Source organism: Nannospalax galili, unplaced genomic scaffold, assembly GCF_000622305.1.
Source record: "Nannospalax galili isolate Female #2095 unplaced genomic scaffold, S.galili_v1.0 scaffold667, whole genome shotgun sequence".
Taxonomy (NCBI): domain Eukaryota; kingdom Metazoa; phylum Chordata; class Mammalia; order Rodentia; family Spalacidae; genus Nannospalax; species Nannospalax galili.
Window position 1 is genome coordinate 4599705 of NW_008358387.1, and position 11961 is coordinate 4611665.

Consider the following 11961-nt stretch of genomic DNA (forward strand, 5'->3'; position numbering starts at 1 on the left):
GTAACCAAGGATTTTAAGTCAGAGCATTAGTTCCCCTAGTCTAAATGACGAATTCAGGAATAGAGGTACCCAGCTCACACAATTACAACTCAATTCCAATACCTTTGTAGTGTAACTTAGTTCCAGAGCATGGAGAATAGGGCATGCTTAAGAGCAAGGCCAACACAAGAGAAAGCTGAGCTGGAAGATGGAGAGATGGCACTTAAGCTATCACATGTGCCCAATAATGTACTACCCTGGAATTTTTTTGTGACTTGAGGCAATAAATCCTTTTATTTTATTTAAATTGGTTTGTTTTCAGTTTTAGTTACTTCTCGCTAGGTTTCATTTAGTTGCAGTAAAAATTCATGCTGATATGATTGCAGAGACAGCCCTAGCTAATATAAATGGATTTGTTACATGTTTCTCTTCAGGTAGGAATGTCCACAAACCAACCTACTACATGTCAATCAATACTTACAAGGGCATATTGCTATTGAAAATGGTTTTCTTTTGGCTTGCCACAAATGGTCTGCCTCATCTCTTCTCTCATTCAGTCTTTAAGGAATTTGATGATTACCTGTTGTGGGCTAGTTAGGTACTTATGCTATCCTGGAGAGTAGAATTACATCAAACACCAAAAAGCCTTCGACCCACATACCTTTATGTCTAGAAGCAGAAGCAGATCATGCATCGTGAATATCAAGATTAGACAGCAAGAGTTGCAAAGGGAGCCTGCAGGAGAGTATGTAACTCAAACTCATGGGCTCAACAAATGTCTCTGGAGGAGGCACCATGAAATACTAAAGAGATATGAAGACATTGTCAGAAGTGGAGGAAGATAATAAGCATGGAAATGAGATACATACACACCCAAAAATAAAAATAAGAAGAGTTATATCTGGGGTATGATAATAAGGACAGTAGCATCAGAAGATACTCAAGTGTAAATAAGAGACATTTGGGTCTAGATTGTATACAAAAAGATTTGTGATTAATCAGAAACTCTATGGAATTAACAGACCAGCAATCAAATAGGATGTCCTAGAAATACAGAGACTGAAGAAAAACCAGCCTTAAGTAAACCTCAATAATACACACTAGCATTAACATGGTGAACAGGTCCTAGAGTGAAGACAAAACTATCTACAGGAAATGGAAGAATAAGGAGTCTAAAAGACAAGAACCAGGAGCAGAATACATTTCAGGGAGGACGTAGTTGCTATAATCAGCAAGAAGCAGTGTAGAAAGGTGAAACTGGATAAAGCATGGAAGTGAGATGGCACTTAACATTCAGAGAATGTTTGTGTCATTGCTGGGATCAGTTTCGATGGAGTGTTAAGGGCAAATGACAAATGATCATATGTTGTTTGATGAACAAGAGGTAAATAAGCAAAGACCTTCAAACAACTTGACCTGATATGTGAACATGATGCTGATAGCTCATAGGAGCATTCGATTAGGAGAAGTAAATTTTTATTTAAATTGAGAGGGATTTGAGAAAGTTAAAATTATTTTAAGAAGTTAATAGGAAAGGTTTGCCAGGTAAGAGAAAAAGGTAATTTCATAGATAACTAGCACAGAAGCTAACTTATTCGTACGTATGAAAATTAGGCTATTTCTTCATTTATACTGAAAAATCCAAGACATGCCATTACAAACAGCAGATGAAACTATCACATACCTAAATGTTCTAGATCAGCTCAGGTAAACATCTCTTTGGAAATACTTTGTCTTCAAAGTTTCCTCAAGTTTCTGGAAACAAACATGAGAGCAGTCACATACTGTCCTCATGAAGAATATAAAACAGGAAGCAGTCAGCAGCCATACTGCATCTTTTATCATACATTTAGAACTTTCTCATAGACTTATTTTACATCTTTAAAAATAAATATATGTATTTCTGTGTCTGTATGTATGTATGTGCACATGAGTGCAGTGCCCATGGAGGCCAGAAGAGGGTTTCAGAGTCCCTGAATTTACAGGCAATTGTGAGCTGTCCAATGTGGGTGGTGGGAACCAAACTCGGGTCCTCTAGAAGAGAACTATGCACAGTTAACCACGGAGTCATCTTTCCAGCCTCTCATTTTACTTTTTTAAAAATAAAAATGAGTGAAACAACATTTTCAAGTTTCATGATTTTTACTTTAGAAGTTGCTGTAGAAACACAAGCACTACATAAAACTGGTCTCTTTCTTTTTATTCTATGACTTATGTTCACCTATCTTTCATATTTCAAATGAGAAAGTGAAACTCTGCATTTCCTATGCATTTGTCTTCATTTCTTCAGTAAATTTTTATTCAGTATCATAAAAAATATGGAAATATTTATTTGGTTAAAGGAAAAAAAGACTACCAGGGATGAAACCTTCAACAGGTCCTTTAAAATATATTTGGGGAAGCTACTTTATTGAAAACATAAATAGGCAGATGTCCTCTGCAAATGGAAGTATTCGGATCATTTTAGAAATGTTTTAGAGTCTAAGCAAAAATACCATTTAGATTCTGAACTAAAGCTATCAAGTATAGATGGAATAAACTCAACAGATAGCTGATCAGCTCTTTGCATAACTATCTTGTATTCCAAGTTACCCCAAAATTATGCAGTGCAGAATGACCATTAATTTATGAATAGTTCATTAATTTCATTGTTGCTTTAACTGATGTCCAAACAGAAAGTTGATGTCATGGCTGCTTTGTGACTTTGGTCCACTGTATCTTCCATGTTGATCCAAAGGAATCTTAATGACAGGTAGGCATAAAAATGGCATGAACTATAGCAATCTGAAAATGATGTTATATCTTGGTAAATATACAGATTGTTTCCATTTAAAATGAAGATTTTTTAAAGTAACTCACTTTTAATTTGTTTATGTATCTTTTTTTTCCTGGACAGATGGAAGAAGGCCAAATTATCACTAACAATCCATCAACTGCATAACGGAATTTGTACTTCAACGAATTGACTAAATAATGGTTCATATTTAGGAAAATGGATTTTTAAAATGGGCTATTTACAGTCTTCATCTATATTTTAAAGATATTTCTTTGGAAGGTTTTAAAGCTCTGTAATTGCTTAGGTAGTATAATATATCATATTTGGCTTTAGGGCACACAGAAGAAACCTACCAATTGAGTTAGAAATAAGAACTCTCAAGAAGAAACAAGAAAGAAACTGAGAATATTGCTGAAGCTTTGTAGAAACAAAATGTGGGTGGTTTATTCCAGCCCTAGGCAGATACTAAAATAAAAAGTAAATCAGAAAAACTTAGGATCGAGGAAGTTGGGTGTATAATGACTACAACTTCTTTGATGGGTATGTAAAATAATCTTCACAGTTTCAAAGGGATAAGTGTGAAAGATAGGAGAAAGTCGGCCAAACTTCCTTGCAGGCTAACTATAATCCCTCTACCCCACCACTGGAAATGAAGAGATGGACCTCAGTGTGCTAAGATATGTTCCTAGAAGCAAAAATCAAAACATCCATTAGCAACCCACTCTACTAGTTAAGTAATGATAGATCTTTTTGTTATGAGTTTATTCAGCCTTCTACTTTTACAAACAAAGAAAGCATGAGTTGATCCTCTCTGTATTCTTCTTGGCACATTAAGGCAGAGAAAATAAATCACAAATCCCATGATTAACAATTAAGTTCTATGCAAACCATGTGTGTCTTTACAATCATTTTCCCCTTAGCTTTGGACATGGATACTTAACCTAACTATAGCAAATTTGACTTTGGTGTCAGATCTAGCTATAGTCTCTGTAATGACTCACTTTGCAGTTCCTTACCTCATCGCTATTGCAACTTGACATAGTCTGAGGGTACATTCCCCCAGTCCAACATGGCGGAGAAGCCATGGAAGCCATGGCATGAGGTGATTAGTCTCATTGTATGTGCAGTCAGGAACAAAGAAGAAAGAATGCTGTCATTGCACTTTGCTTTCTCTTCTTTATGTAATCTGAGATCGCAGGTCATGAATGTTCTGCCCACACTCAGGTTGAGCTTTCTTTTCTCAGTTAAACACCCTGAATATTCCCTCATAGATACTTCTAGATGGATGTCTCCTAGGTGATTATAAAGACTGCCAACTTAACAATCAAGATTGACTGCCACACTATGTTGATCATACATAATATACATCTTCAAAAAGAGGCCTACCCTTAATTAGTAAAAACTAAAATTCAATAGTACATGTAGTAATTTTCCTGAGATAAAAGCTTAACCACTAAAATAACAAATGGTGAACATCAGTTCAGACAGAGGCATAGGTTAGCAAAATAAAAAGACTATTTCTTTAACAAAATGATGACTTCCAGGACTCATTATGAATATTATGTATGCTTTGAAGCTAAAAAATGAAACTAGGAATTTTCTTCCAGTATGGATATTTATGTACTAAAACTAAATCCATATGAAAAAGTGATTGAATTCATGGCACACTAGCACAGATAGGAACACTAGATTATGCTCAGATCAATACCTATGAATAATGGCTAACACAGGGGTAAGTACAGGTCACTCACTGGAGCTATGATGCCAGAGGAGGAACTAGTCTCCCCAGGAAGAATTTCTTCACAGCTAAATCTACATGTGCTATTTCCTGACTTTTTTTTCCCTCTTCTTTATTTTTTCTTTATTTACATTGTTATCCTGTAATGGCCAAAGAAGATATAGATAAAGAATTTTTATCTCACTTGCTTTGGCCAAAACTGTAAAGAAATACATTTCTTTCTCCCAAGCCACATATCCCAATGTCTCAGTAAAGCAATAAGCAATGAATCTTAGATACAAGTCATTTATTCAGCATTGGATGACACTGAAAATTCCTCATGGTATCATGGTATGTTTGGGGTAGACATTTCCCTATATATAAATGTAGTCTCTGAAAATTCTCTATGAGAATCCAGAAAATCAGAAATACTTTCAAAACAAAGTAGCTATGAACATACAAAATATTTGAAAATGTATTTCTGAACAACATACTGTGTACAAATATTTAGGTTCTTAAATAAAGGAGCAAAGTACTATTTTTAGTGCAATCAAAGACCTCAAAGTCAATTAAACACCAAGAGTTGTTTCTAATTCGGAGTATCCTCTGTGACTTTTAAAATAAATTTTAATGTATATTTATGATTAGGGTAATAAAGTAGAAGAATTTTGTGAAACACAATAAAAGGCTGATTAAATTTTGGCAAATTGTTTAAGGATTCTTCAGGGAGATTCATTTTATTTTCTTCTAAAATAGTGCTTTCCTTACCCGGAGAGTCTCATGAACTTCATACACATTGACTAGGATAGAATCAGTGCTATTGCAGTAGAAAGCTATATCCTAAGTGTGCTCCGAATAGGATAAATTGAAAGGATCATTGAGATACCTCAGAGATGCCCAAGACAGATCTTATCATTTTGTGCCCATCCTCTTTCTTACTCAATCATAAAAATTAAATCACAAAATGTTATATTTTTCTCATAAGCTCTTGCAAATCCTCTTCTACAAACACACATATTTCCATCTTGATGAAGGCAGTTTGCTAATCAGCTAAGGTGCTAAAAAGTCAAGTGCAATCAGATATTAAGAAAGAAGTGATTAGGGAAAGTATTTAAGAACCACCAGCAGAGTCCTATTAAATATAAATACTTCTACCTCTAAACTTGGAAAGTTTTGCTTTGTGACATTTAATTTCTGTTCTCATTTCTATTATCCATCTGTCTTTCTAATTAATGTTTTGCATCTGTTCTTAATATCAACCTTTCTGATTGGTTTATATCAGTTTGAAACTGGTTCTTCCCCAGCAATGTAGATGTTGAAGTGATTCTGATGAATTACAATGGAATTGAGAAAGATGAATTATTTAAACACAAATCTATTTGATTTCATGTATTTTCCCTATTTTCAAAGTGGAAATATTATTTTTATACAGAGCTACTTAATATAGTAAACGAAGCAGATGAATCTCTAAACCCATGAACGGAATTGAGGCAGGTACAAAAATCCTTTTCTTGCTTTAATCTTGTGGAGTTAAATTTGGATTGTGTTTCTGGGTTTAAAAGATTCTTTGATACAAATGCTAGCATGAAGTAAGTTTAAGATAGACATGGCTACTACAGGAAATCCTTTGTACCTTGTCTCTGATAAGTTAAACCACGCAGAAATATAATTTAGCTCATACTGGGAAGCTGATAAGAATTGCAAAGCTAAGTGGAAATTGTTTTCCCCTAAAACAATGTTTCTTAACTCTTAACAAAATGTGGACAATCCATAAGAAATTTGCTAGAAAGTATTCACAGCCAGACTCCAACTAACCAGAGTCAGGGTCCCAGAGAATATTTCCAAAATAATCAAGTAGAGGTACCCAGCATGTACTTCCAATAGCACAAAACAAACAAACAAATAAACAAACAAAAACCAGAGCAGCTTCTAGAGAACGTTACTTTGAAGTGAGTGACAATGAGAGAATTCTGGAGTCTAGTAAGACTGAGAGACCTGGGACAATAGAATAGAAGGGCAAACAAATCACCTGCCCCAGCGGTTGCTGTCCTGCCCTGGCTTTCTCTGTGGGGAAGATGGGCTCCTCTTTGCTGAGGAAAGACTGAAAGGGAGAGTCCCAGCACACTTTTCCTTGGTCGATGCTGTTAATCCTAGCTACTAGGACATCTGCAAACTGTCAGGACCAGAAACCAAGTTAGAAATGCAACCTAGAGTTTTCACGGTAGCTGTACTTCATAGAAGGAGCTCACATATCTCTGCCCAAACACTCAGAACTGCTTTAGCTGGCTTCCACTTGAGAAGGTAGCTATTGTCTGAATTTATACTGCTACGGCAGTCACAGAACTCTTTATATTATATTTCAGGAATCCCATAGATAATCTACTATATGGGTATGGGAGACTGTAGTTTCATAGAGCCCACATGGCCTAACCAAGCAAACAGAGTCTCAGTGCCCAAGACTGCATGATGCACTACATTGTAGAGAACTTGCTTAAATATCACAGAGGACCAAACACATCACTTTCCAGAACTGAGATCACGCACATTTTCCTTTGGGGACAAGACAGTACTTATCTTTGTGTAGACTCAAGCCAACTCAAGGACTGAAGACAGGTGCCAAAGTAGTCCCTGCTGGTTACATGCTCCCATACCATGGGTGGGCACATGCCATTTTTTATCTCAGCCAAGTTCCAGGACATGTATCCCAGAGCCACTAAACTGTCCTAGTACTTCCTATAGACCCACATTCCTCTACCATCTAGGTATACAATGCTGTCATGGCAAGGAGCAAACTCCACAAAGGGAATCTTTTAGTTCTCTTGAATGCTTCCTCCCATGCTGTGTCTAAGATAGAGCTACAGAGTCATCTGAAATTGGGTGCTTCAGGTCCCTGATGACTTCTGGTGATGCCAATGCCATAGAGGCAGAACTAACCTCAGAAACACCCAAGGAAATCACCATCACTTGACTAATAACCACCACACCAATTTCTGGTATATAACAGGCACTCACATTTGTGACTGTTAGAGCCATCACCCCAATTTCTGGTGTGGTCACTTAACAGACGCATTTGTGGCTCTGTACACCATACCTACCTGAGTTGTTAGTGTCTCCATCCCCAAATGGCCCTCAGAGACAATGGGGCTCTTTGATTTTGCTTGATTTTTGCCTTGACTATCACACTGTACCTATAGTTATGAACTAAAGCTCCCTCTCCCCCACCACCAATGAACTACATAGAGTCTATGCTACGGTACTCAGCTACAACCAAAGCCAACACTGTCTACCAGGTCCAGATCCAAAGAAACACCCTTAGGATAAATCCTACTAAAATGCACCCTACCTCACAAAAGAGGTAGAAATAATCGATTCATCAGATACTCAGATTTCCAAGTAGGAACATAAGAAATACAAAGACCAAGACAACATAATGCCTTTGAACGATCATGAAACATTTTAGAACCAATTGCAAAGAATATGACGTGCTTAAATGCAGAATAAAGATTATAAAATGACTATAAGAAGTTCAGCTATATTCAACTGTATAGGTGGACAGACAAACTGAACTAGAACAACACCTGGATGAGAGAATAAGCAGCTAGCAATGAAAATAAAACCAAACAGAAAGGTTGGAATTAAAGGGCTGGCCAAGTAAGAAGCACCATAGAAATTCTCAGCAGCAGACTAGATCAATGGGAAGAAAGATGTCTGTTCTTAAAGGTAGGTCCTTTGAAATATGTGAAACATAAAAGAAAAGAAAAATTGAAACAGTAAGGGCAATATCCATGATCCTTATGATGCAATTAACCAAACAAATGCTCAGAATTTAGGAGTGCCCAATGAAGGAGAAAGAATGAAAGATAGAGAAAATCCGTTTAGTAAAACAGTAACTGGAAAGATTGCGAAGTTGTGGAAAGACAAAGACATTAAGCACAGGAGGCACATAGGATCCCAAAAAGACTTGATCAGAAAAGAGTCCCTCATGACCTGGTCAAACTATCGGCATCACAAGACAGAATACCAAAAATTACTGTGTAAGAAATCACATCCCATTAGCCCAACAGCAGCATTCGCATCAGAATTCTCCTGGGTCAGAAGGGAACGCAATCGCAGAGCCAAGTTCTGAAGGAAATAACAGTCCACCAGGGCTGCTATAACCAGGGAAGTTAGCCGTATAAATGAGGAAGGAATAAAGACCTCCCAAGACAAGCAAACCTAGAGGGAGTTGTTCAACACCAGACATGTCTTTGAAAAGATGCTTGTGGGAGTGCTAGGCAAATAACAGCCATAACAAACCAGGAAAGCCAAATGCCACTGGAAAAGAGGACACACAAAGAGAAATAAGAAAGAATCCAACCACATTGGTACAATAAACTATCAAACTACAAATGCACAAGAAAATGAGAAAAAGACTCAAAACAGAAATTTCACAAAACGACAGGCACCTCACATTTTTATAACAACTTTAATGCAAATGCACTGAAGTCCCCAATAAAAATATATACACTGGCAGAATGAACACAAAAATAAGACTTGATATCCTGCATGTAAAAACTTCATCAGTTAAGACTCACAGACTATAAGTGAAAGGGTAGAAACATGTTCTATGCAAACAGAAACTAGAAGCAAGAAAGAGTTGTTCCTCTTATGTCACTCAAAAAGACAAAAATGAAAACTAAAAGATGTAGTAAAGACATTATATAATGACCAGGAGTCAATTCATAAAGAATTAACCATTGCAAATGCATACATATCTAATCCCAGAACACCAAGTTCCATAAAACAAACATTATTAGATTGAAAGCAAGACATATGACCTGATAGAATGGCAATGGGGGGGGCTTCAACACCACAGTTTTATAAATGAACATATCATCCAGAGAAAAATTCAGCAATGAAACAGTGGAGTTAAAGCGTTCTATAAAACGATGCAATTCACAGACCCTTAGAGACCATTTCCTCTAGCAGCCATGGAATGCAAGGTGTTTTTTGTTGTTGTTGTTCTGTTTTGTTTGTTTGTTTTGGTCAGCACAGAATAGTCTCTACAATGGACCATAATAGTAGAAACAAAGCCAGTCTTAACCATTATTTTTAGAAATCAAAATCATATCATGTAACTTTTTAATGTTGAATTTTTTTATTTTTGAAATTTTCATACATGAGTATCATCTTACTTACATCCCAGTAATCCAAGTGCTCCCACGTCCTGCCACTCCCCCCTCAATTTTTATCCTCTTCTTTGATTATGATTGTTACATAAGCATATACATCATGCATCTTCTCTGAGCACAAAGAAAACTAGAAGTTGATAAATCCCAGGGGACTGGATAGCTGGCTCAGTGGTTAAGAGCACCGACTGCTCTTGCAGAGGACCAGGATTTGATTCTCAACACTCACATAGTAGCTAATAAGCATTCATAACTGCAGTTTCAGGGGAATTTGACACATTTTTCTGACCTCCATGAGCATTGCATGACACAGGTGCTCTTATGTAAATGCAGGCAAAGTACTCATACACATAAATTAAAAAGCAAGTATTTTTTTTTAATTTATTATTTTATTTTTATATGTATGAGTGTATTGCCTGCATGTGTGTAAGGGCCCCCTTGCCGTGCAATGCCCGTAGAGGACAGAAGGTGTCAGATCCCCTGGAACTGGAGTTACAGACGGTTGTTAGCCTCCACGTGGGTGCTGGGAATCGAACCCAGATCCTCTGCAAGAGCAGTCAGTGCTCGTAACCACTGAGCCAGCTCTCCAGCCCCTAAACAAAATAGTTAAAAATAAATAAATGAAATTCCAAACATCATTAAATTCGTGGACACTAAGCACTGTGTGACTGAAGGAACAGCAAACTACTGAGGAAATTAAAAGGGAAAGTTTTTAAATCTTGAAGCAAATGTAACTGGAAACCACATAATAAGCTCCTGAGATATAGCAGAAACAGTCCACATCAGTGAGTGTCTATATCTGAAAATGGCGAGATTTAAAATCGAACAACCTAACGATGCATTTTAAAGACAGAGCAAAACATGAGGAAAACAAACCCAACATGAATAGAAACTTAAAAAGCAGCAAACACGATGCAGGTAAATGAAATGGAGGCTAAAATTAATGTTTCAAATCAATGAAACAGAGATTTCGTTCTTTGAAAAGATAAAGCCAACAAATATCTGGCTGGTTTAAGAAACAGGAAAACTCAAATTAAAAAAATTAGACATGGAATAAAGAACATTACAACTGATGTCACATAAGTACATTCTTTTTTGTTTCCTTATTACTGTGAAATAGTTTGTGGGAGATTAGGCCTCTTATAGTAGGCCTAATGACAAGACCCAGGCAGCATGGAGTCACTCATGCTGTGTACAGCAGACTCAACTTTGAGAGTAACTTTTCCAAATAAACTAGCCAACTAGGCAAGCACAACAAAAACTCCAGCAGATTCTAGCACCCTGATCCAGTTTACTAACTCTATCAGAGATAAATGGTCTCTCAATCTTCAATCTTGACTTTTTTCCTTCCTATTTATACAGCCCACCTCTGCTCAGCTCATCACAACAGTCATTCTTTTTATATAGAAAGGTAATTTTGTTTTCTAGAAATAAAATTACATTCTAGATATATACATTAACTGTGTCGTGATTTTTGACTTTTGAGAATGTTCAGATATATTCCAAATACTCAAATTGATACTTAGAAACTAATTATTAATTATATCTTCAGAGGTAATCTGATGTATGTTGAATATTAAACTTCTTTGTCGTTGAAACATAAATCACAATGTGAAGTTTTTTTTTCCTTTTATTTTTTAATTTTAATTTAAAAAATATTTTATTTTCTCCAAAAAAAGTTTGTGAACATCATACACGGGTAGTCTTTGCACCAATGCCATCCCTTCCCGTTGGGATTAGTTAAACTCTCAAGGAGCTAGTCCCTGGACAAAACTTATCCTCCTTCTTTCACCATCTATTGGTTGCCTATAACTCTTCATCTTGAGATGAACTTCATAAGATTTCCCCCATTCACCTTGGAACGTCAACTGATTTTCTTAGTATATACAGATCTTGTTACACTAGCACACTGTGGAGACTTCATTGGTGTAGTTTCCCTATCATGTCTAGAATGCCTTAAGTATCAGCAGGTGTCTTGTGCCTCTGAATCTTACATCTATTCTGCCCATCATCTGCAATGTTCTCTGAGCCTTAGGTGTAGAAGTTACATTCTAGATGTGTCACTTAGGGTTGGGCATGTCACAGATGTTTATCTTCTGTGTTTGGTCAGTTATGGAACAGGATAATAGTCTCCATCTGTTGCAAAAAGAAGCTTCTTTAATGAGTACTGAGAGATATACTTGTAAACATAAGGATATATAAGACTAAAAGAAATTATTTTGGTCTAGAGATGTGATAAAAGTAGGTTTTTCTCTAGGGACTATGCTATCTCTGGCCATGTGTACTTGACTATGTTACAGTATCGTGCATGGGTTCCCTCC